The sequence below is a fragment of the Melospiza georgiana genome, chromosome 5, assembly GCF_028018845.1.
Source record: "Melospiza georgiana isolate bMelGeo1 chromosome 5, bMelGeo1.pri, whole genome shotgun sequence".
NCBI lineage: Eukaryota > Metazoa > Chordata > Aves > Passeriformes > Passerellidae > Melospiza > Melospiza georgiana.
The window spans coordinates 27770240-27794180 of record NC_080434.1 but is presented as its reverse complement, the minus strand read 5'-3'; the positions used below and the strand labels follow the sequence as shown (position 1 = coordinate 27794180).

Below are 23941 nucleotides of genomic sequence, written 5' to 3'. Positions count from 1 at the left end.
GCTAGGGATTCAGCACAGCTCCTGACTTCCCCCCGGCTGGTGGGGTGCACTGGCCACACAACAGGAGGGAGCCACACTTATCAGGAGCAGCATTAATTTCTCCTGTGAGAACAAAAGCCTCAGGTATGTGCCACAGGAAGATAAGCATCTGGCTGCTTGTGCACCGGGAATAAAGGGCGTTTAGACCCCAGTGCTTCCTGAAGGACAGACTTGAGGACTCCAGCAGGCTGTACCAGCCCAGCAGCAGTGGACTGAGGCTTTTCTCTGTGCCCTTAACCAGACCTGGGTCCTTGCACTCCCCTTGAAAGCACAGCCAGAACTGAAACACAGCAGCGGGAGGGCACAGGAAGCACCTGAGGTTTCCAAAATCACCAAGCAGGCGCGAGACCTGGTAGCAGAATCCACAGCCTCAAAGGCAGAGGAAGGGCAGGTCCCAAGTGATGCTTATAAAGTCTGTTAACAGAAAACTGGGCACAGAGAACCTGTCTGGGTTGACAGCCACTGATCTTTGTGAAATAACATGGGGATATTTCAAGTTTAAAAAAACAAAGCCTACACCTCCAGAACTGAGACTGCAGTGATGTCACACTGCAAGGTGGGGACCTGGGGAGGGAAATCCCAAAGTATTACAGTGACACAGCAGTGATAACCAGTGGGGCACAGACCTCAGCACAGCCACAGGGTCAGTGGCTGCAGTGACCCTGTGACCCAGTCCCCACACCATGCTCTGCTCACAGAGGCTGCCCAGGGTGCTCCTCCTCTTTGATTTGAGACTTGCCAAAAATCTGTCCCAGCTGCTCAAAGAGGTGCTGGGGATTTATCTGCTCCTGAACAAATAAATTCCCTCTCTAACAACCTCATGTGCTAGACTGCAGGAGCCAGATGCAAGCCACACAGTTTTCAGGACATCCATTAACAGCAATAACCATAAATTCATTATGTGTCTTACCAGCTCTGGGTAGGTGATAGTATTTTCCCTCCTGTAAATCAGTCCATAGCAAATTAAATCCCTAATTTCACTACAGGGATTTGTATTAGCTTCCACCAGCCCTGACTTTAAGCTGCTTATTTCACCTCAGACATCACTGTTTCATTGATTAGAACATATAAATAGAAACGTGTTTCTGCATCAAGACTTTTTCTGTACTGCACAGGATGACAGATGTATTATGTGACTACACAAGAAGTAACCAGCCAATCCTAACCCCAATGTGAAGTGCAAGTTTGGAATATTTCCACTGAGAACAGTGGGGTTAAACTTGTCCAAACATAGTCAAAGTAGGCTTTTGCATGCTGATTTTTAACTTATGATAAAAATGTAAATCTCACTGCTGTTTATTTCTCAAACAGCTACTGATATCAATGGTAATCATGTCATGAAAGAATGCTTAACTAAACATACTAGAACAAAACACATTACCCAAAAAGAATCTTTCATTTTCAATTTTATGGAAGATACTGCCGTCCTTCTCATCTGGTCTTCAAAAAAGATGAACATATCTTTTTGTTTCTAGTCACATGTAAAAATGAATTTAACTATGAGAATGAATGCAGCAGCCAGAGGCCAGACTGCAGGCAGCTCTTGGAGCTCCACTCAACATTGCACACTGTGCCAGGACCTGCTCCAGAAACCCTCCTGCTGCTGAGAAGCACCTGTGTACCACTGAGCTTATTTCCTGGGAAAACAGGGCTGGAGAGCAGGCAATGATCCATGCCTCACCTCTGCAGCACACAAACTCTACCTGGTGATCCCCCACTGCCTCCTGCTGCCCCGAGAAGCCGGGATGTGAGAGCAGAATGGGCCCTGCCAACAGCCAGGCTGTGCTCTGCTGCCCATGTGCCATTTCTCTGCAGGGAATTCAGGATACTCAAGTATTACTTTTGATGCTCTGTGCCTCTAAGACTCACATCAATCATGGTGGAGCTTCTTCCACTTCTTAAGTATTAATTACAATATTGTCTTAAATCACTTGTTGAGTATCTATCCCTTAAACAAATTTCAGCGTATTTTTTAATTTAAACTGAAATTTGTAATCCCCTAGAAAGACCTTCCAGGATACTCAGTTGCCCAGGGTTAGGCATTCTCATTGCACTTCTCTCTGGACTAATCCCAGCTAACCAAGCTGCATTCATTAAGCACAGACAATTACTTAATCCACTATTTTCATAACAGGGGCTGGATTCCACACAATGCTTTCATATCACTTATTCCATCCTATGAGAGGAAGAAGGACGATGAGGCATCAATACTGACCCTTATTGTCAGAGGTACAAAGTGCCAGTTTGCAATTAAACTTCCTTCCCAGTTTGGGTTTTGCTTTGACTCTAGATCTCATTATAACACACAGAGCCATTATGTCCAATGCTATGCCATGTTAAATATCCTGCTATGGGGTACTTAGGGTAGAACTCCTTTCTAATGATGGAAATTACATTTCTATTAGATTTGCTGCACACAATCTCTCTACTGGAAATCTGACACTGAGTGTTGATCAATGCATGAAAAATCTCATCTATCTATTAATTTATTTAAAGTCACTTTCTGCTTACTTTGCCAGTGCCTTGAGGAACACTGCAGTAATGAAGAGGCTCTGCAGAACTCCTGAAGGTCTTACAAAAATAAGAAATGATAATCCAGCAGTCCCTGTAGAAATCTGAAGTGTTTTCAGTAACGCTATTATTGAACACTAATAAAAGAATCTCTATCTTGCAATACAGGTATGGTCATACTGCTGACAATATTTCATTAAAAATTCCTAGAGGGCAGCAGGGATCCAGCTATGAAGACAGCACTGACATCCAAAACTCTGAAGGGAAGAAAGTAGATTTTTGGCTATCATTTATTAAAAAGGAGCTTCCCTCTTCTGCTCATTCAGAACTCATTCTTTCAGCTATATTTCCAGTCCTTCAGTTCATGCAAAGCACATGTTAATGCACACCAAGATGGCATTTCAAGCTGGAGTATAGTTGTCTGCCAGGTTTTACATCCTTAGACACTTTGCTTCAGTTTTGATTCATGTAATTGTCACACTAGGTTGTGGTAGAGGGAGCACAAGGAAAAAGGCTCTAAACCATGCTGTTATGGCTCCCTACCTCTTGATGTGACAGATCTGTTATTACTGCACAGTAACTTCAGTATCTATTGACAGTGATACTTCCAACTCAACACTCTGTGCCTGTAATTCAGTTTGGTAACACATAACCTTGAGCGGTGTAATTGCTGAAGAAAAATGAGATGGAATTACAAATTTACTTTACTTTGACATATTTGAGAAAAACACACAGTTGGTAAATTGTGAGATCAAGAGAGCGAAGAGTGAGTGCCTGGGGCTGGAAATGTAATAATGCACCTCATCTCACAGCTCCCAGCCCAAAATGCAAGAGCTCTGTGCAGACTAAGCTGCAGTGGACAGGCTGCAGAGGCACAGGTGTCAGGGCACCCAGTGGCCAGGGTGGCAAAGCAGATCATCTGAGGCTGCCCAGCACCAGACACTGCATGGGCCCTGCGCACCAGCTCCTCTTTGGCACTATGCACAGGGGCTGTATAACACACATTTTACCTGCACAGCTAAAATTAATGGTAGTGGAAGGAAGGAGAAGAGTGTTTCTATGTTCAAGACACTGAAGATAAACATTAACTGGCAGCTACAATTTCTACCAGGTGCTTTAAAGTATTGTATTTTCTGAGACCCCTGGACGATGGAAAGAATGATGAATCTGACTCCATGTTCTCAGAAGGCTAATTTATTACTTTATGATACTATATTATATTAAGGACTACTTTACTATACTATACTAAAGAATACAGAAAGGATACTTTAAAAGGCTAACAAGATAATAATGAAAACTCGTGAGTCTTTCCAGAGTCTGACACAGCTTGACCCTGATTGGCCAATAAGTCAAAACAATGCACATGAAACCAATGGAACTACCACCTGTTGGTAAGCAATCTCCAAACACATTCCACATGTGAGCACCACACTGGAAAAGCAAATGATAAGAATTTGTTTTCCTCTTTCTCTGAGGCTTCTCAGCTTCCCAGCAGAAAATCCTGGGTGAAGGGATTTTTCAGGAAATATCAATGTGACATTAAAGCATTTGGATAAATATGTGCAGCCATAAAGACTGCAGATGGGTCTCCAAAACCTCCTGACTACAGTAGTAGAAGAAAACAACTGGCCTAGAAGTAAATGAATGTGCATAGCTTGGTCTTGTTCAAGACAATGAGGGCTAACAGGAGACAGTGCTCGTGGTGCTCAGCCCAAAGCTGGCACACAAAGGAAGGAGCACTCCATCCCATTAGACAGCTACAGATGAGGAGCTTGATGAGGATTTTAGTCAGAATGAAACCCTGCACTACACCCAGCCCTTGGACTCCACATGCAATGAAGCACCACTGGGATTTACGGTCCTGAACTTGTATTATATGCAAGAATCTGACAAAACTCTTATTTCCCCCTCTTCCCTGTTCATTTAGCCTCTCATTACAGATTCATAAAAGTGCCTCAGTAAAATGAGGCTATTACAGTCCCAAGCAATTTTGATTTGTTTAAGACAACACGAATGAAAAATGAGAATGTAAAATATTTATACAAACAAATGACATTTTACCATTTTCCACACTGAAGCGGCAAGAGGAGAATGAAAACACAGTTGACACTGAAATTCCTTCTCCCAGCAGGCAGAAATTAGAGATCAATCATACATGACATAGAGTTAAAAACCAAAAAAAGCCAGTTCAGGAATTTAACCATGCCATGGCTTGCATTTGTAGCTCCAGCCTCATTCTTCTCCTATACCTGCAGCAGAAAAATGTGCAAACCAGTGTCTGTCTTGGCTTCCTCACCCCCATTTCTGCTTCCATCTAAGTTCAGCCTACAGCAGGCAGTTCTGAACATGACGTGCCTAGGTACTGCTGGTGTGATGGGTGTGGAGATGCTTGGCTGAGGACTGCTGGCCCTAAAGGCTGATTCCAGTTGTGCTCATGGCTTAGCACAAGGCCCAATGTTGGCTCTTGAACTGATTGTTCTGTACTTCATTTAACCCTTACAGTACACATTAATTACCTAGACTGTATTAGGAAGCCATTCTTAAGGCACACAGCTGCTATGGCAACAGCTTTTGTAGGAAGCAGATGTTCCACTCTCTCCATAAACCCAGCAACTTTCATAGCACCTTGTGTTGTTGGTGATACCCCAGAGAACTACTGCAGTCACAACAAGTGAACCAGGCAGCTTGCTGCCTGCCATCAGCACTGCTGTTTCACTGGAGACAGCATTCCTAAACAGAGACCCCAAAACCAAGTTAAACAGCCAAGGCTGCTTCACACAGGGATTACTTCTGAAGAGCTGCTGAACACCAGCAGCTCTGCTCTGTTCCCAGCACCTGCAAAAGGCATTAGCAGCCATCACAGCTAGCACAGTGAACAGGCACGGAGAGGTGCTGAACAACTGGCTGCTGCAGACATGGATTATTAACAAACACAGGCCTTCCAAGGTTGCTGAGCACCCCTGGCACATTTTGATAAGAGAGCAGAAAGGCAGCCACTTCTTTTCATGATTCCTTGCAGGGGAGCCAGCACCATGCTGGCACAGCCATAGCAACCCAGACAACAACAGAGCATCAAGGCACAGAGACAGAACTGCAGAAACCATCCGAGTGAAGCATTTTCATTAGTGACTGCCCTGCACCAGAAAGCAGCACCTGAGCCCCATCCCCTAGAAACACTTAGCTGGAGCTGAGTTTGAATCAGGACTTTGTGCCTTGAGTCCAGGCTGCTTTTCATATAACATTCACTCATAAGCCAAGGGTTGTGATCACACAGAGAAGAGAAGACAGACTTAACTTTCGGCTCTCAGGGTGACAACAACCCCATCTGAATAGCTCTGGCACACAGCTATTCATTGTAATGCGCATGTGGAGCTCCCCTTTACAGGGGGCCCTGGTAACTGCAATGATAACAAAAGCCCATTATGAGAAGGTGAAGATGCTAGCTGCCAGCAGATGCCAAGTTGCTAATGACCCCACAAAGATGAAATCAGAGCCAGGGCTTAACCAGCTGATAGCCCCAGCAGATGCCATGGGCCTGGCTCTCTTGGAGCAACAGGAGGGGATGCACCAGAAGCAGGCACAGCTCTGCCTCAATGACAGAAGCCCTTGTGTGGCAGCAACTGCCCACCAGCCTTGCACCCACTCAGGTAGCTGCTCATCCCCTCTGGGGCTGCAAAGATTAAAAGAACACATCTGTAGTCCTTGAAACACTGCTGCTTCATTTTCATTAAACTACTGACTGATATTTCAGAAAAGAGTCAGGAAACAAACTTCTGCTTACCTAAGAAAAATATGAAAGAAGAGAAAACAAATGGCTCTATCCCAAGCAAAGCCCTCTGCTCTACTGATTACAATTAGCAGCACAAACATGCCTTTTCCCTCATCATCTCTCCAGCCTGCCCCAGGATCTGCGAATTAACCCTCCACAGGAAGAGGCAACCTGTGACACACGAGAGAATTATGCTTTTATTTTTTGAAATGCATTGGCAGTCCAGCCAACAAAACACAACAGGTTCCCTGAATGAGGCAGTGAGGTAGCAGGGCAAACACAGTCACTGAGGCTCCTCTAACACCCTGCCTAGAAAAGCAATATTAGGGGAGGCTGGAGCAGAGGTCCTCAAGCTCTGGGTCCCTCACACACACACATTTGCATGGCAAGGAGAGGAAGGGACAAGAAAACACGGTTCAGACAGCTACAGCAATCAGATCTGCTTCTAATTGAACCTGTTCTTAATTGGGGAAGAGGTTGAGAATGTGAAGTCAGCATTTCCTTAACTCACCCCACACCTAGGGAGGGGGTTCAGTCTGCTCTGTCACTGGGCACTCAGGGACCTTGGCCTTCACTGCTGTTGTTTATGGAACAACAAATACCTCTCAAATATCTCTCTCAACAAATACCTTTGATCCCCACATAAATATTTTTATTTATATATCCATCACAGGCTGTGGCCCAAAGACAACACACATTTTCATACAGTCAGGTTTTTTCTGTCATGTGTATAACTCAGTTAAGAAAGGAAAAGACATGTGAGGGTATTTTTCAGCAGTTCACTGTAGACTGGGAAAGCAGTTATTTTCTTAAGCTGCTGCTGTTATAAATCAAAATGTGTAGATAGGAAAATATTAAGGTATTTATAGCTATGTGAATAAGTGAGTTTGTGGAACGCTGGCCAAAGAAAGCCAAACAGTCCTTTCACTGACTGAAAATGACAAGCTTTTTGGCTTCCTTGGTAAAACAAAACTGTAAATGCACACTTCAGAGCAGTAAAAATACACCATAATGCAATATTTAAAGTATTTTGTTCATTTAATGCCATATTTTAATAGCAATCTTGATAATGTTAGAGGCAATATGGTCTCAAAAGGAAAAACACCTGACTTGTTATTTGTTGGAAACATCATACAAAATCTACTCATATTTTTTACCTGACCTCTTTGGCAAATTCAAATACATTTCATGTATGACTTTATTTAACCAAGAACATCAGGCAAGTGTTCCAGCCCTCTTCTACTAGAGCACCCAAGCCCTGGGTAACACAAAATACTTTATCTGGTTTGTGTGGTCAGGGCAATGCCCAAAGCTGCCCGTGGCTGCAGGCAGCTCCCACTGAGCTGAGTGCAGCTCCCCAGGCAGACTCCAGCCACCCCCTGTTCCACTCCTCACTTCCTCTGCTTTCCTCCATCTTCACCCCTTTTATTGACTGCAGTAAAACTACTCTAAACACTTAAACATTCATTAGCACACTGATACCTTGTCCGGGGACACAATGATTGCTACCAAGTCGTTTTGACACCATGCCAACACATTACCTGGGACCTAGCTGCCAACTCTGGCATTTTGCTTATTTTATTAAGCAAGATGGCATTTTGTAATTCTAGTAACAAACCATTAAGATGGGCAATTAAATACATTATATGGGGAATTAAATGGAAGGCATAAAGAGCAGCAGCAATTTCTGTGGTCTGTTGCTGTACAGAACCAGACAGATGTGTTTGTGTTGTTTGGTTTAGCAGAAGGATCCCAGCAGCAAGAAAGGGGATGGAACCTGACTCCCTGGGCCAGCTGGGCCAGTCTGGGCTGAAGCCCATGAAATGCTGCCCAGTTTCTTGACCTGGGTCAAGCAACTACCTGCCAGCATGAAAGCTGATCTGAATCCTCAATGTTTGCAAATGATCTTTCTGTTCATGATGCAAACAAATGTTTCTGCCGTCCCAGCTTTGAACTCAATGTATACTTAACAGTCAAACTAAAAACAAAGCCATAATCACTGAGGTGGAAACGACTGCAAATACTGTTTAATATCCCAAACTGGTACCTTTTGCTAGCTGAGCTCCAGGGGCCAGCCCTACCATGCTGTTTGTTTGGGGGGCATTTCTTTGGAGGTCACCTGCAGCCACAAGAGCCAAAATTGTAGCACCTGGGCCTTCAATTCTGGCATTCAGATGTGACCTCCAGAGCTCACGCAGGAGATCTGCAGCACAGCCCCTTTCCCTCTGCTCTGCACCATTATCAGCATTTGCCTGCCCAAGGCACTTCTACTGCTCTCATTTCTCCTCTCCCTCTCTCCCACCCATTCCCCCATAGGAACCCAGTCCTGTTTTTCTCAGAAATGCTTCCATATCTCTCCACTAAAGGGACACTGTGTCTTAGCCCACAGACAGTATTTAACATACTGCAAAATGTTTATCTTCAACTAATTTACACTTTGTTATTCTTGCAGTCATCCATCCCTTACATTTTTTCAAAGTTTTTCAGCTGGGAATGGAAAGCTAGATCCCAAGACTGTAAAACAAGCTCTCACTAGGAAAGGTGTTCTGTGAATTGCTCTTTTAACAAACAGGGAAAGGATTTAAAAGCCAAAGAGAAACACAACAGTGATGACAGCCCTGACAGAAACCTGCCTGATAATTCCTGCCTGTATTTCAACATCCCCTCAGCCACAGCACATAATATAAGCATTCTCTTCTGAGCAGACTCAGTCAATATTAATTAAAGGCATTTGAACATAACCACCAGGCTGCTTTCTCCACCTTTGTGACAAAGGCATCACTTTCTCACTCCCACTCTTCCAAAATAATCTCCATCCCTGAGTAAATTTACCTTTCAAGGCAGAGTGCAGAAGGTCTCCAAAAACCTCATTAAAGTTCTCATTTCACTGGGGCAAGACAGATGTTTTTATTTGCCAAAAAACAAACAGAATCCCAAGCCAGGGAAGGAGAGAGGTGAGAGGTGGCAGTGGTGGACAGGTTTCACTGTCTGCAATTGGCTTTTGCAAAAGGTTAATCCCTAACGTGCTTCAAGGAGGCAAACACCAACCTGCTGTACATGCAGCTGCATACAATGGAAAGGGTTTTATGGCCAAGGACAAAAAGGTCAGGGACACTCCTCACGTTCACATTTCTCCTGGAAAGCCATGCTGAACAGCAAGCTGCTGAACATGAGCCTCTGTTCACAGAGAAACAAGCACAAACTAAGGAATATAAAGCTGCAGGTGCTAGGAAAGGGGCAGGAAAGTACAATGTGCTGTAAGGGACATCGTTTGTCCTAGGCATCCCATACATTCCCTGTATTGAGCTATCAAGCTCTGAAAAAATCAAGTCATTAATAATTGGATTTGTAGACATGTGGTTTATAGAACACTACAGCATGAAAGGCCTGATAAATAGAAAGAAACACATTTTTATGAACACTACTGCAAAGCAGGACATTTGTTGCCTCCAATACCACAAGCACTTAAGTTGAGCCTCAAAAGAGTTAGAACATTTTTTAGATCCCATCCTTAGATTATTCTTGGGAAATTCCTCTAGCTCCGAGTAGAACTGCTGAGCTAAATCTTGCAACTAAACTACATCACACTATACAACAAAGAGGTTCTTCAGGTTACCAGTGCTTGCATGACTTTGACACACCTTGGAATCCTGCTTTCTCCAGAGGGACGGGCCTCAGCTGATCCAGATCCCCTTTTAGAGTTCCCACTGTGTCACATCAATGCAGATGCAGCAGGAGCACTAAGGACAGGGCAGGTGTGAGATGCCACTGCCCTCTCTCTGCACACATTGTACAATCAAGGCCCTGAAAGTGAGGCAACTCAAGCATGAGATAACAAAGGAGTTACCAAGGTCAAGCTCCCCTGCAGACTCCTGTGCTGAGGAAGCTGACCCATGAACAGAACTGCCTTCCTCAGCATCTGGGCTGGAAGCAAAGTCCTTTATGAGCACAGCTAGCTGAACAAACTGGAGGAGTCAGTTCCTTCCAACTCGGTGACAGCAATGAGGATGGAAGAAAAGCTTATGTGTAGTGTAATACCAAAGCCAGCAGAAGGAAGACCAAAAATTGGGATGGAAAAACTTGGAGAACTTAATTATCAAAGCAAGGATATCTTCCATCCAGATCTAACAAGTTACCACCAAACACTGAATGAGTACTACAGCTCTAATTCCACCCAGCAAGAGACTTGTAGATTTTGCTGAAATGATACAAAATACCATCCCTGCAAACTGCTCTGCCACTTTTACCTCTTCCCAAACCTCTGCAGCTTTTGGGCAACTGCCCTGACCTTTGGTACAGCCAGGTACAGAGCTGATAGAGATGCAGCCAATCCTTCCAGGTTGTTCTCCCATGCTTCCTCTCACCAACCACTCTATTCTGATAAAAAGGTTGACAGCTGAACTGTAGCACTGGAAAGAGAAGGTGCCACAAATAAACCTTCAGGTCACCTGAAAATTGTCTCTGAGAGACAATCACAATAAATCCCAATTTCTTTCTTGAGTTACATTGTCAACTTTTTCCTCAGAGCTGTGTATCAGAATACCCTGGAACACTATCATATTTCAGTATGTTATTTTCTGTCTATTTACAAGAACAACAGTTTACCCTCTAATTCTCTTTCACTTAATCCATTTCTAAATCTGAGCATAACTGCTTCTGCTGCATTAAAATCTGTCTCATAGCAGGCCTGTGTTAAAAAAGCAGTCATGTTTGTGAAGTCTCTGACAAAATAAGCTGGTATTTTGTTTGAAGTATGAGAGTTACATTTATTTTCCTGTTTGCTGACAACTTTTCAAACTACCACAATTCTATGCCCCTGTGATCTGTAAGAGCTAGAGAGCATGGCTGCAGAACAAATTTAACACATTCTTGACTTGTTCTAATTCTGATCTTACTTTGGGGAAGTCGAGAGGCTTTTTCCTTAACCTTGTGATTCATTTTTGATGGGGAAAAAAAACCCCAAAACAAACCCATAAATAATCCTGCCTTGTTGTAGGACTTACTGAAACAATTCTCTCCAAGAACGGAAAAGAAAAAAATAATTTCTATTTCTGTTATCTAAAAAATTGAGACTCCAGAATCAGGCTTCTCTTCTGTCAGGAGCACTGGGAATAAATTCACAGCACATGATGACATATGCACAGGCTCCTCCAGAGCAGACAGAGTGGAAATTTCTCATCAGGAAGCACTGCCCTGCCCCTCAGCTGGAAGTGCATTATAGCCACAGGTCCCACATGCTCACTCTGAGGAACTGACCAAAGCTGAAATTTCCACAATACAGGTAAGTTTCAGCAGATCTAAGGTTTGGAAAGAGATTAAAGCATATGCTGCAGGGATGCAAACATCTTTGTAAGACTACAGATCACAGTCCTGGCAAACCCATTCAAAATGAATACAACAAACAAACTTTATCTGGTGATATTTATGCTGGGAGAACTCGTGGTATAAATTTTTGAAAAAGAGACTTTTCCACCACACCACGAACACAATGTGCTGCTGCTTTTACTTGCCCAGTACAAAACCAAAGAGCACCCAGAGTACCTCTGCTCCTCACTGCTGCTGCTCCTTTCCAGTCCCAAGCTCCTTTCCAGTTCTCCAGGACAGTGTGGATGCACTGGTTTGTCCCAGCTCAGCCCCACCTGCAGCTACCAACAGCCCATATCCGTGCAGCTCTCCAGCACTGGCCTAATGTATGTTTTACTCCCATTAGGGCAGCTCAGACTGCTGCCTGAACAGCCCTGGACAAAGATTACGCTGCCACAGCGGTTTCCAGGCGGCAGAGCCATTTCTTGTTAATGCCCCTGCTGTCTGCAGCAGCCTCACACAGCCCCGTGCCCTGGAAAGGGGCAGGGGAGTGGGATGGCGCTGCCTCCCAGGCAGCTGGCTGCCAGCCACGGGAGAGCAGCCTTGCCTCTGGGGCTGCTGTCTGAGGCCTTTTTAAATCCCACTTTACAAACAGCAGCTTTGATGTAAAAGTGGCTGCAAGAGGGGATGGCAAACTACTTAATTCCACGGTGTTATTTATACAGGTTTAGATATACTCACTTCTTTTATGGCATATGAGTACCAACCACCATCTTGTGTGGATATTAAGTGTCAAGCAATGAATCTAAAAGGACTCCTTTCACTTTAGTCATGCAATTCAGATCACAGTGTGGTTTCAGCTGCACTAGGAGACTATCTTCAGTGCCCTGAACATATACAATGCACTCAAAATTACTCCAAAATACTGATCCAATACTTCAATGAGTTGGTAGCTGCAGAAATACATGAAATAGGTAAAAAATCCACAGGGGCATGTAACAGAAGGGATAGACAGCATGGCAATGGTTTTGTTCTCGTAACACTGAGGTCAATCCTACAGATTATAGAAAAAAAAAAACATGCCTGTCATGTGGTTTTGCAATGCTTGGATCTCAGTGCTGAAAATGCTCAGATACCTACCATCAATAGGGTGTCATTCAGTAAACTACATTTTCTAGACTAAAGCTACATTTTTATCCTCAAGTCTGTAAATTCTCCCCAAACTGGATGCTAACAAAGCACTACAGAAAATTTCAAACAGTGACATCTCAGTATTTCCTCTTCCAGATCCAATAATTAATCAGCTATACAGTCCTGCACCTTACCTCCTTATGGCCAAGAAGGCCTTCCTGATCCAGACTGTCTTTGGCTGTTAAATGACAGCTTTAGCCATATTAGTCACAGAAAAAGGAAGAAAGGAATTATTGTTATCCTTACATAGGTACTCCACCACCGGGAATACTACCATGAACTCTGAAGACAGGCCATCAGAAATAAAGGTCAGGTCCACTCCGTCCTGACCCTGGTTCCTGGTTGTTTAAGTGAACACACTTCCACCAGTTCATAATAAGATGCAAGAGAAACATTGGTTCCATCTGCAATGCAGCAGACACAACACAAGCACACTACAGGAAAAAGGGATGAGCAGCAGGAGGGTTTGTGGGACTTTCCCACCCCAAAAAACCCCAATCTTTTCCAAGCTGGAAGAGTTTTCACACTGAAGTCCCCTGCCTGTATTACCAATTTCTTGCTGCCACAATAAAGGAAATTTCAAACTTCCTGGTAGTTTAAAAATATACCTGGAATTGGCTGACAAGCACTAAGGCATTTAACTTGGTAACAGTGATTTCCTACAGGCCTGACACCCAGCAGAGGCATGGCCAGGTGTGAGGCCATAGCTCCCAATGCCTGGTTGCAGCAGGGCTCGTTTGGGATTGCTGCACCATCAGATAGCTGTGGATGCACAGTGTTAGAGCAAGCACCAAGGCACTTCCACTGTGTAAGTTCCATTTCAACAACCAAATCACTCTCACAGGCCAAGTTTAACAGCAATAACCACAGGAGGTAAGGCAGAGTGTCCTTAATGCAAAATCACCACACCAATTTCATATACAGAATGACACCTACCAAACCTATGTCCTGTGAAACAATGGGATGAAAGCATCACCTTGCAGTCTCTTCCCATGCCATAGGTGACATACTCCCCACTCCAGCCTCCTTCAGTTCAGATGGCTGACTGGGATGGTTTATTCGCTAATAAACTACTTCCCAGTTTTTACACAGCAGATCGTGGGCCTGCCTCTCTCCATTTTGTCCCTACTTTCCTGTGGGTTTAAATGAGTGCCCCCAGCACCTGCTCTTATTTTAGATTGTTTTAAGTCACCCCCTGACCTATCACAATTCTTCACTATCAGCCAGGATTATCAGTTGCTAATTCTGTTAAAGTCTCTAGGCAAGAATTCCAAACAATTCTTAGTGATAACTGCTGTTTCAACAGCTATCCTGTGCCAGCACAGTTCAAGGCCACAGGAATCTCTAGTGGCTCCAGCCTTCCCTGCTTTAAGGAGGCTTTCTTGGGGCAAAGCAGCTCCACTCTCACAACAGTGAATGCTTTTATTCCTGATCTGTTGAGCTGAAATAAAAACAAATTGTCTCCAAGCTTTCCTTCTAGTGTCCCTGTAAAAACAGGTGATTTATTTTCTAAGAAAAAAATATGTGAGCTGCAAACATCAAAGCAATAATAATCTAGAGTTAACTCTTCATTGTTTCTCATTTCACCTAAATCAGCTCATCAAATTTGTTACTGCACGATTGCATTTACTATATCTATTTAACATGTGCTGGGTAAAAGAAAGTGCCAAGAGCTTTAAGGAAACAAAGGTTTTGCCTTCCTTGTCCCAGCTGCTCCTGGCTACTTTGCAACTTTCACAGTCAAGAGCCCGCTTTGTACAAAGCCAGTAGTGCTTCAGCTCCCAGGGAAGTGTTTCAGAGCACCACAGCAAGGACTGTCTTCCCCTGGCACTTCTGCACTGCCACTCTGACATTGCTTCCAACACTTTATTCCCTTTCCTCTCAACAACACAGCAGCTTGTGCTGTTCCCTCTTGCCTCTGCATTCAGGATGTTCAAGTGCAGAATAAAGCCTCAAAGTCCTTCCAACCTTGTCATTAGAGCTATTCTGCTTTCAGGAAAAATAAACCACCAGGTACTCAAGGGTAAAAAAGAACTTCCACGTGGTGTGGAGCACGGTTGAAGGGACAGACACAGCTTTTTCACACAGCTGCAAAATGACAATGATGCCCTGTTAAGCTTCCTTCCTTGGTGGTCCTTAAAGCTAGGCATCACATTTATATTGTTAGCAGTACATATAGTAATTTCTGCTCAAGGTTCTGCTGCCATTTTTCTGATAAAGCAGTCAACAACAACACAGTGGAAATCTGTTTCCCCTTTAAACTCAGGACAGAGTGAACAACAACTTTTCATCAAAATGGGACTGAAAGTCATCTTAACACTGCACATTCCCTCTTTCCAAAACCTCCAGTGACTGGGCCTGGCCCCAGCAGCCCTGAAGAAGTGTCTGTCTGTCCCCGACAGCCCGTTCAGCCTGCTCTCTGTTTTCACCAGGCACAGAAGGTGACAGCCTGACAAGTGCATTAAAACTTTAAGCTATCTGAAGGCAGCCAGACAGCAACTTTGTGTACAGACCCCCCAGGGGACTCTTCTTTGATTTAGCTTCCTAAAAATAGCTCTTTAGAGGGGATTGAGGCTTTCAGGGGTTGCTTGTTGCTTTTTTAACCAGTTCTGAAAAGGCTCCCTCATCCATAGGCTTTTGTTGCTTTCAGCAACTTAGAGGTCAAAAAGCAGAAGATGCCCTGACAAAAGAAACCTGACCTACATCCTACCTCACTCTGCTGGGTTACATCGTTCCTATGCATGCTTATGTAAGAAAGAGAAATGGTGCACACCAGAGAGGGTTCAGGAATCACAGCCTCTGCTGCTGCCTCTTCAGTAGCTTTTCACCCAGCACTGGTGAATTCCTTTAAAATTTCTCTACCATATTTTCCTCTTTCTGCAAAAAGCAATTAAGGGTATTTACTGACCTCACAGGGGAGACACAGTATTTCAGTTAATTACATCTTGTAAAGACTCTTAGAACGCTCAGTGAAAGACTTTATAGGAATGTGAAGTGCATCATAAACTTAAAAATGTACCAGCAGAGACACAAAGGTCATACCTGAAGTGAAGTACGTCAAGAAAGTATCCTGTTGTTTAAAGAAAAAAAAGTTGTAATTTAAATAACTACAACATGCTGTCCCACCATACCTTAACCGAGATTTTACAGACACCCATCAGAAACTCAGTAATTTCACATGCTACTTGGTGAACTGGAAGGAATCTAAATAGATAAATAAGGTATTTGCAATCAGTGAGAACTGTTAGAAACCACTACCTATAAAAGCTGGTTGATGGTTTGCTTTAAAAAGACAGAGTGAGGGCCCACACAAGCAGAAGCAGAAATGGCTCTCTCACTGCTACCTATTGCTATCTCTAAGTAAAAGCCTCCTTTCAGTTTTGGTGATAAAAAGCAGAAATCAGCTCCTTTCAGTACAGAAGCTGAAAGCTGCCAGTGCCTGGGTTCTTACAGCACTGAAGGACAGGATCCCTGAGCTGCAGGGGAGCAAACAGGCAGGGGGGGTGTGTGCAAGGGCAGGGGACAGGCTGCTGCTCCCACCATGGCAATCTGCTGGGCTAGCTGTAGATTTTGCCCCCAGGGGATTATCTCCCACTAAAGCAAGATTCCATGGCCTGAATGAGCAACGTGCCAGCTGCCAGCATCACAAGTCCAGTCACGGACCAGGGCACATACCTCAGGGGACCTGATGTAATAATTACACAGCAGTGACTGCATTTCACAAGCACCCACTGCTGCCTTGGTATCCTGCTGCTAAGCAGAAGGATTCAAATGCAGCTGGGACCACAACTTGGCCACCTTGAGACAGGAGGGAGGGCTGGCAGGTGAAGGATGACTCTCCCAGGAGAGCCTGGGCACTGCACAGTTGTACTCCTGCTTGAAAGCTGGCCTGCAAAATGCTTTTGACAGTTCACTTAGCTGCCCTTAAGGTTACCAAAAGTGTGTGCAATTTATCATCTTCTCTGCCACCCCAAACCACCACAGCATTTGTTTCTTTCCCCTAAGAGTCCTCTCTATTCCAGGTGTGAACCTCAGGGTGTTAGGTCAGGTTTTGTAAGGCTGGGAAGGAGTACAGGAGTAAGGCTGAAGCACTTGCATAGCTGCCTTTCCTGTTTTGCCTGATGAACATCACATTGTCCAGGGCATTCAAAGCCCTTTATAAAGCAGACAGATCCCACCAGTGGCCACACATCCTTGTAGGATCCAACAAGGACTGCTTAAGGTAAGAACTACTTGGGTGAAGAATCTTCATTCTATTGCTCTACTGCTTCCATCAGCTTCTTCTGCTCTTAGGCAGCATCCCACCCTTCACCTCTCCCAGCCACAAAGACATGGCTCTGCCATGTACCAGAGTGCCCCAGGGGAAAGGCAAAACAAGATCTGCCTTTCCCAGTCTATCTCTAGTTGAGATGAAATCTCTATCTCATCTTTTGGAGGCAGAAACAGGACAAAGATAAGCCCATGTTTCTTATTCCCCTCAGGATGTCAGTACTGAAATGCACTGGTTATGGCCCAAGATTCACTCCTGGTGGTCACAGTGTGATCTGGGTAAGGTGTGCACCCTGATTTCTGAAGGAAGAGCATGTGAGATGCAGCTTCCATAGGCTGCAGAAAGGCAGATGACACTGTGACTCAGCACTGAGGTTGCTTGCTGGCACTATATCCTCACCATTATCATCCTGTTTCTGGAAAAAACCCCAAAACTTACAGTTGGCTTAAATCTGACCAAGTGACCTTCTATCACTCCGGCGCCTCCTCCTAATGACTGCAAAACCTCCAACCACAGAATTTCTGATTCACTCCTATGTGTCCAAAAATCCTACTTACAGGCTTTTGCCAGTCGCAACCAAGATGAAAAAGCTATTTGTGGAACTGAGAGAGACAAGATGATGTGGAAGAGGGAAATATAACAACCAGGGCATAATCTAATTCCACAAGAATGAATTCTACTTTCAAACCTCCTCAAATTAAATTTAAATGAAGAAAGTATTTCCTTAGAACACATTTCTCATTTGAAGCAGCCACAACTCTCCTGATTCTGAGTGCCTAAATAAATATATTGCACACACCACTTTTAATAAGGATAGATTTTTCCATTTTATCTTTGACCATTTATTGCAAGCTCCAATTGTACTGCCATCTCTCCCATATTTTAAATCACTCTGGGGCTATATTTTACACCTTCAACCTATCATTTTATTAGTTTTCCTGTTAGTAGCACGCAGAAACAGAGATGTCCAAAGCCACTAACCCCCTTTTATACTGAAACAAAGACCCCAATGGCAGGCCATGGGGAGACATGAACAAATGGTGCCAAAATACACTATCTTTTACCTCTGGTAACACAGCACCATTAATTGGCTCCCTAACTGGCTGAAATTTAAAATCCACAGACAAGTATGGTGAATTCTTACTGTTAAAGGAAACATTTCAGAGATTTGTTCACTAAGTATTGGAAACCTAGTGCTTCCTCATTACAAATCCAACACATCTGCAATGGAGATATCCCAGGGGGAGAATAAAGGAAACCAAATGAAGCCTGAAGCAGACTGCAAACAGGGAAGCTGAAAAAACTGCTGGATGTTGTTAGCTCTTCCACACATTTTCAGGAAACACTCCTAGCACATAGATAGCTGAGTATTACCTGTATTTTCCTGCTGGGAATGGTTCAAAGCTGCATTAGGGAATTTAGACTGGACATTAGGAAGCATTTCTTTACTGAGAGGATGGATAAACACTACAACAGGCTTCTCAGACACATGGCTGTTGCCCCAAGACTGTTGCATCTGGACAGTGCCCTTAATAACAACACTTCAACTTTTCATCAAGAGAAGTGGTCAGGCAATTGGACTGAATAAGTATTTATAGGTCCCTTCCAAATGAAAAATTCTCTTCTATTTCTATTCTCTTCTAGCCCATGCCATCTCTAAACATACTATGCTTATTTTTCACAAATATTCTTTGCTGCTACTAGCTGCCTCATTTTTATTTATGGCTAAGTGTAAAATGTCAGTTCAGGTATTCTCTAACATCCTTCTCATCCACAGAAACTGGACTTTTTTAGTTTTGTGTACAAGGCTCCCTCTTTACCCTGCTGTCAGATGGGCTGAAAAGTGCACTGGTCCTGGACCTAGCTGCATGCCTGGAAAAGGGGAAGGTTTCAGAGCAGCTCTTGTGACAACCTAAATGACCCCAACATGTTCCTGGTCATTTTGAAAGTCTGACACTTCCTTTCATGACTAAATAAAACCCCTGCATTATTCACAAAATCTGTTGCCAAGGTAAGTTTCTAATTGCTCCTCTGCCAGCAGGAATGAATGCTGAGAACTTCCAACTTTTTACATGCATGGTATTAGAACATTTCATAACTATATCTTGGAAGAAGAGGGAGCTGCAGTCTATGGATAATGTTCAGGTTAAGTACTTCAGTAATCTGCTACCATCTGACATTCACAGACAAAAAAGTCAATGACTTCATTTAATGATTAAAATGAGTTTGGTTTTGTATCAGACTTGGCTTAAGAGGGATGAGCTGGATTCATTACAAAATGATGTTTAATTTATAAGCCACTTCTACTTGAATTAGCTAACAAAGATCAGGGGGAAAAAAAAAATCAAAAATCCCCAGAAAGTTGTTTTAAAACAGCTGAGATAATTTGACTTACTGCACTGCATTGAGAGGACATGAGAATTAATTTGACATCTGCTCATCTTTAGCCATAGCTCAGAAACCAATATTTCTCTGAATTGCCATTTAAATGACAGTGTCAGTCTGGACTTTACAGTTTGCTTTTGAGCTGCATCACTTGGATTTATGGCCTGCAAGAGATATCAGGTGCAGAGCTTATATGCAATCCATCACTTCCCAACTGGTACAATAAAGCCAGAAGGAACTTCACCTCCTTCAAATGAGATTTCTGACCTGTCTCAGAACCTGCACAGACAATGAAGTACAAGTGTAACCTCATTTAGGAAAGAGAAGCCCAGAGGCAGCAGCAGGTCATCCTGCAGAGCACAGGGAGGGAGCTCTATCCGTGAGCAGCTCCAGAATCAGGGTGTTACAACACACCCTGCAGAACCACCTTCTCCTGTGCTCAGGGCATGATGTGTGACCAGCAGCACAGCATCTCACCCACTCACCTAACTAAAAGGCTCAAGGGTGTGAGGGGAAAAAAGCAGTTTTATATCCAAATATTGTGTAAACACATACTCACTTCTTAACAGTTCTCAGAAGCATTGCAACTCCCTTCCCCTTACCTCTCATATTTGCACTACCAAACACCAACTGAAGTGCTGCTACTTCGAGCTGTCCTCAGGCAGGGTATGGACAGAATCTGTAGGTAGCTGAGAAGGACTGCAGTATCCCTGAGGTAATGGAGCTTGTCTTTTGAGGGCCATGTATCTTTCCAATACAGAGGTACCAGAGTGTCAAAATGAGACAATGCAGTTAGTCACACAGAGTGTCCCCTGCGCCAGGCTGATTCTAGCATGTGCCAGACACAAACTGCACTGCTCACCTAAAAGCTGTCAGGGTTATAACTGTGCACAAGTATCCTCTGTGCAAACACAAGCACCACAACATGCCACTGGGTATTTCTAGAGGTGGGCTGTGTGGCACCTGCCCTTGAAACACTCAAGATAACAGGACAAGTAGATGGAAAGACACAACACTGATCAAGAAATATCCAGTCAGCCCTGTCAGCAGTTTGGTAAAATTTGTGCACCATAACCAAACACAGAGCTTTCATCTACACTGACATGTACAGCACGTCCCAGAGAAGTGCCCTAACACTAAAACATTTGTCACTGAAGTTTTAATAAAATCTCATGCACTTCAACTTTTTGCCAGAAGAAAACCCAAATAATTCATTTTAATTACTCTGAAAGTATAACAAGTTCTAAACCATGCAGACTCAGTTTACTGAATTCAGGCCATGGAGTAACTGACTTTTCATTCTACTTGTCTTTGTTTTAGTAACTAGCACTCAAACTGGCAACTAGTGATGAAGACTATTTCTGGAGGATGAAAGTCTGGATTGGTCAGAACCAGTGAGAACAAAACAGGGTATTTGAATTTTTTTTAGACAAGCACCAAAACATTAACTATTTCATCTCCCATGAGAATGACTGATTATTATCTAATTATATGAACTAATTTAATGCACAAGTAAGCCAGCACATGCTATAGCTACTCTGCTTGCACCATCTGCACTGTTAATATATGGATGCACAGATCTAACAGGAGTACACTAAAATCCCCATCATGGAAGTGCCGTTCCACCTGTATTTTCAAATGTACCTTAAGCATAGCTAGGGCAGAGAATGTGACCACAGCAGCAGAGAATAGTTTGGCAATACACATTTCCAGAACACGGAGAAGACTGCTACAGCAGCTCAGCATGCTGAAAGCCTAGCAAGATCTATGAACACAAAGTTCATGGGAATTCAGCAGTTCCCCTTCCTTGTTTTTTCTACCAAGTAACTCAAGGGAGGCAGCACATCGAGCTATTTCAAGATAATGGTATCATTAAGGGTGAAACACATGTCGTTATTTTAAAACAAAGCAATGCAGCTAAACTGCATCAACGCTCACTCCAAAGCCTGGCTCTGACTCTGAGGCAAGGAATCCACAAGCGCTGCAAAGCCGAGTTGAACCAAAAGGGTGCAAATGCGAGACAGCAAAGCACTGCCCCGCTCCCTCCCCACGGCACTTCACACACGCACAACTTTCCCTGCCGAGCCCCGCCGCCGCTCCAGCGGGCCGGGATCCTCGTTCTTAGGGCAGGCTGGCGGAGGCTGCACACAGCGCTTGGAACCCGGGTGGAGGCGGGCGGGATGCAGCCGGGATCGGGCGCCCATCCCGCCGGCAGCGCTGCCGTCCCTGCGGGGCAGGAGCGCCGCGGAGCCGCCCGGCGTTCACCTGGCACCGGCGGCCGAGCCCGGCCCGGCCCTGGCGCCCGGCCCGCCCGTGACTCCACCGCCCAGGAATGGCGACCACCGCGCCCAGGAGCTGCCCCTGAGCCCCCCGGGACCGGCACCGACCTGCGGGGAGCGCCGCGGCCGAGGCGGGGTCCGGCGGCCGCTGGCCCTCGGACACGGCCCGGGCCCGGCTCCAGCCCCTCCGGCCGCTCGGACCGACCCCCGCCGGCTGCGGCTCCGGCTCCTTCCCGGCTACTCACCCAGGCACTGCCACGGCGGGGCTTCCAGCAGAGCACGACGCCTTCCGCTCGGGAAACTTATCTCTCTCCCGCCACTGCCATTTGCTAACTTGCCTAAAGAGCCTGCAAAATCCCAGAAAAGGCTAGGAAACGAGAGGAGACGACTTAAAAGCTGACGGTCAGGACAGGAATTTATGGAATGAAATCTTTAAGGGCAGGAGCAGATAGAGCCAGCCAGCTAACGCTTTCATGCCCTGACTCTGGCCAGCAGCTTCATCTCGTGGGCAGAGCAAGGCTCGGGAGATGATCTGAAATAGCTGCTCCTGGCGTGCTCCCCTGTGCATCCCCCGGAGTGCCCGGCGTGGCCAGCACGCTGCCGTGCCTCGTCGTTCTGCCTTTTGCAGCAGACCCCTCGCGATCACGGTGTCACCGCTCCCCAGGCCTCACAACCAAGCAGTTTGTTGTAAGGGAACTAAAAATAGCACTGAATTTTTCACTGGAGCACTTGCTTGAGTGAAGATAGTGCCAGTCAGCCCATGCATTAGTGAGCCTTACAGACCTCTAATACAGCCCAAATCCTCTTGGAAATACAGCCATTGACTTTTTTCAAAAGATTTTCTTTCTTTCCTTTTTTTTTTTTTTTTGAAAGACAGCACAAAATAAATCTTCTTTCTGACCACTAAAAGGCAAACTGAGTGGGGTTGTTTTAAGAATATCCTCGGGAAAGAGTGAGTCACTTAAGCTGCTTTTATGATAAAAGATCCCTGGAGGAAGTATATCTCCTTAGTCTCTGAGCCGTTCAGAGATCTGTGTGTCCTCCTGCAAGTCAAAGTTTCACACTGCTAGGGTTTGTGTTGTTTGTTTGTAATAGTATGAGCACCTGCTTCCACCGAGGAGTTAGGTCTAGTATGGGGAAGAGAGAAGGATTTTATCCTGGCCAACACCTCAAGAAGCTCACTAACAGAAGCATATGTCCTGCAGGACACTGAATAAAGTCTGCAAAAAAGTCTTCAAAATGGCCCGTAAGGTAAGTTTATGGCACAGGCTGACAAGTCGAGAAGAAAAAAAAACCTCAGGAGGAATTATTTTTTGCAAAGCTTTTCATTGCTGTGCCCTGAAAAAAAATCACTGACAACCAAAGTTGCAGAAGATGTCATTCAAGACAAAGATGCCAGAGCCGCTGCCAATATCTGAGCCGGGATGGCAGATGCAGATTTGAATGTAAAACTTCCAGTCTATGGATGCCAGCCTCACACATATTCACACTGTGTCACACAAAGAAATGGGAAGGGGCAGGTGATGGCTGGCAGCAGCCGCTTGTGGCATTCTAAAAGGCTGGAAAAGCCACAGTGATTCTCCTACTAGTTGCTCCAGCCATGAAGTGTGCCTGACAACAAGCCAGGATGTCTGAACACAGCAAGTCTTATTAAAATACATATATTTCAAAGGAAGGTTTTAGGATAGAAATAAATAAAAAGTTGGAGACTTACTGGGAATATCAGAGGAGAGATGCTGGGTTTTGTTTCACTTTTGTATGAAGAAGTTGACTGTCTGTTAATGTAAAGCTGTCTCCCACACTTGTTTCCCCTCATAAGTCTTTGCGCATTCCTCAGATTTTATTTTGTTCTGCAGCAGAATTGCAATATTTTCGCCCTTGTGAAAGGGCTGGCAAATTCTCTCTACTCTTTTCTAGTGCTGACCAAACATGCTGGAAGGCATCATATAACATCTATGTAGCAGCAGCAGAGGTAGCCACAAACATAACAGTGTAATGTCCTCATCCCTGCTCCACTCGCCAGCTATTATTTATAGAGAGAAAGAGCATTAACCGAGCACAACGTTCTCACTAATTTAGTCTCACTTCACCATCTGTTACTTCCCATGAGTTGATCCTAATGAGAAACTACTTCAGAACACATTTGAGGACCAGCTGCACCCAGTGAAGTCACCGTAGGAGAGAAATATTCCC

At 44.5% G+C, this 23941-nt stretch overlaps 1 protein-coding gene across 2 annotated transcripts in view; it reads right to left on the bottom strand.

Annotated features, from left to right (window-relative positions):
• ARHGAP24 (Rho GTPase activating protein 24) overlaps positions 1–23941 on the bottom strand; it is a 183139-nt gene that overhangs the window by 48893 nt on the left and 110305 nt on the right. Inside the window, exon 1 of one of the 2 annotated variants that reach the window (XM_058024255.1) lies at positions 21994–22057. The exons of the other annotated variant lie outside the window; for it this stretch is intronic. The gene's annotated coding sequence lies outside the window, so the exon portion shown is untranslated. Of the gene's footprint in view, positions 1–21993; positions 22058–23941 lie in introns of those variants that run through there. 2 annotated transcript variants of the gene reach the window in all.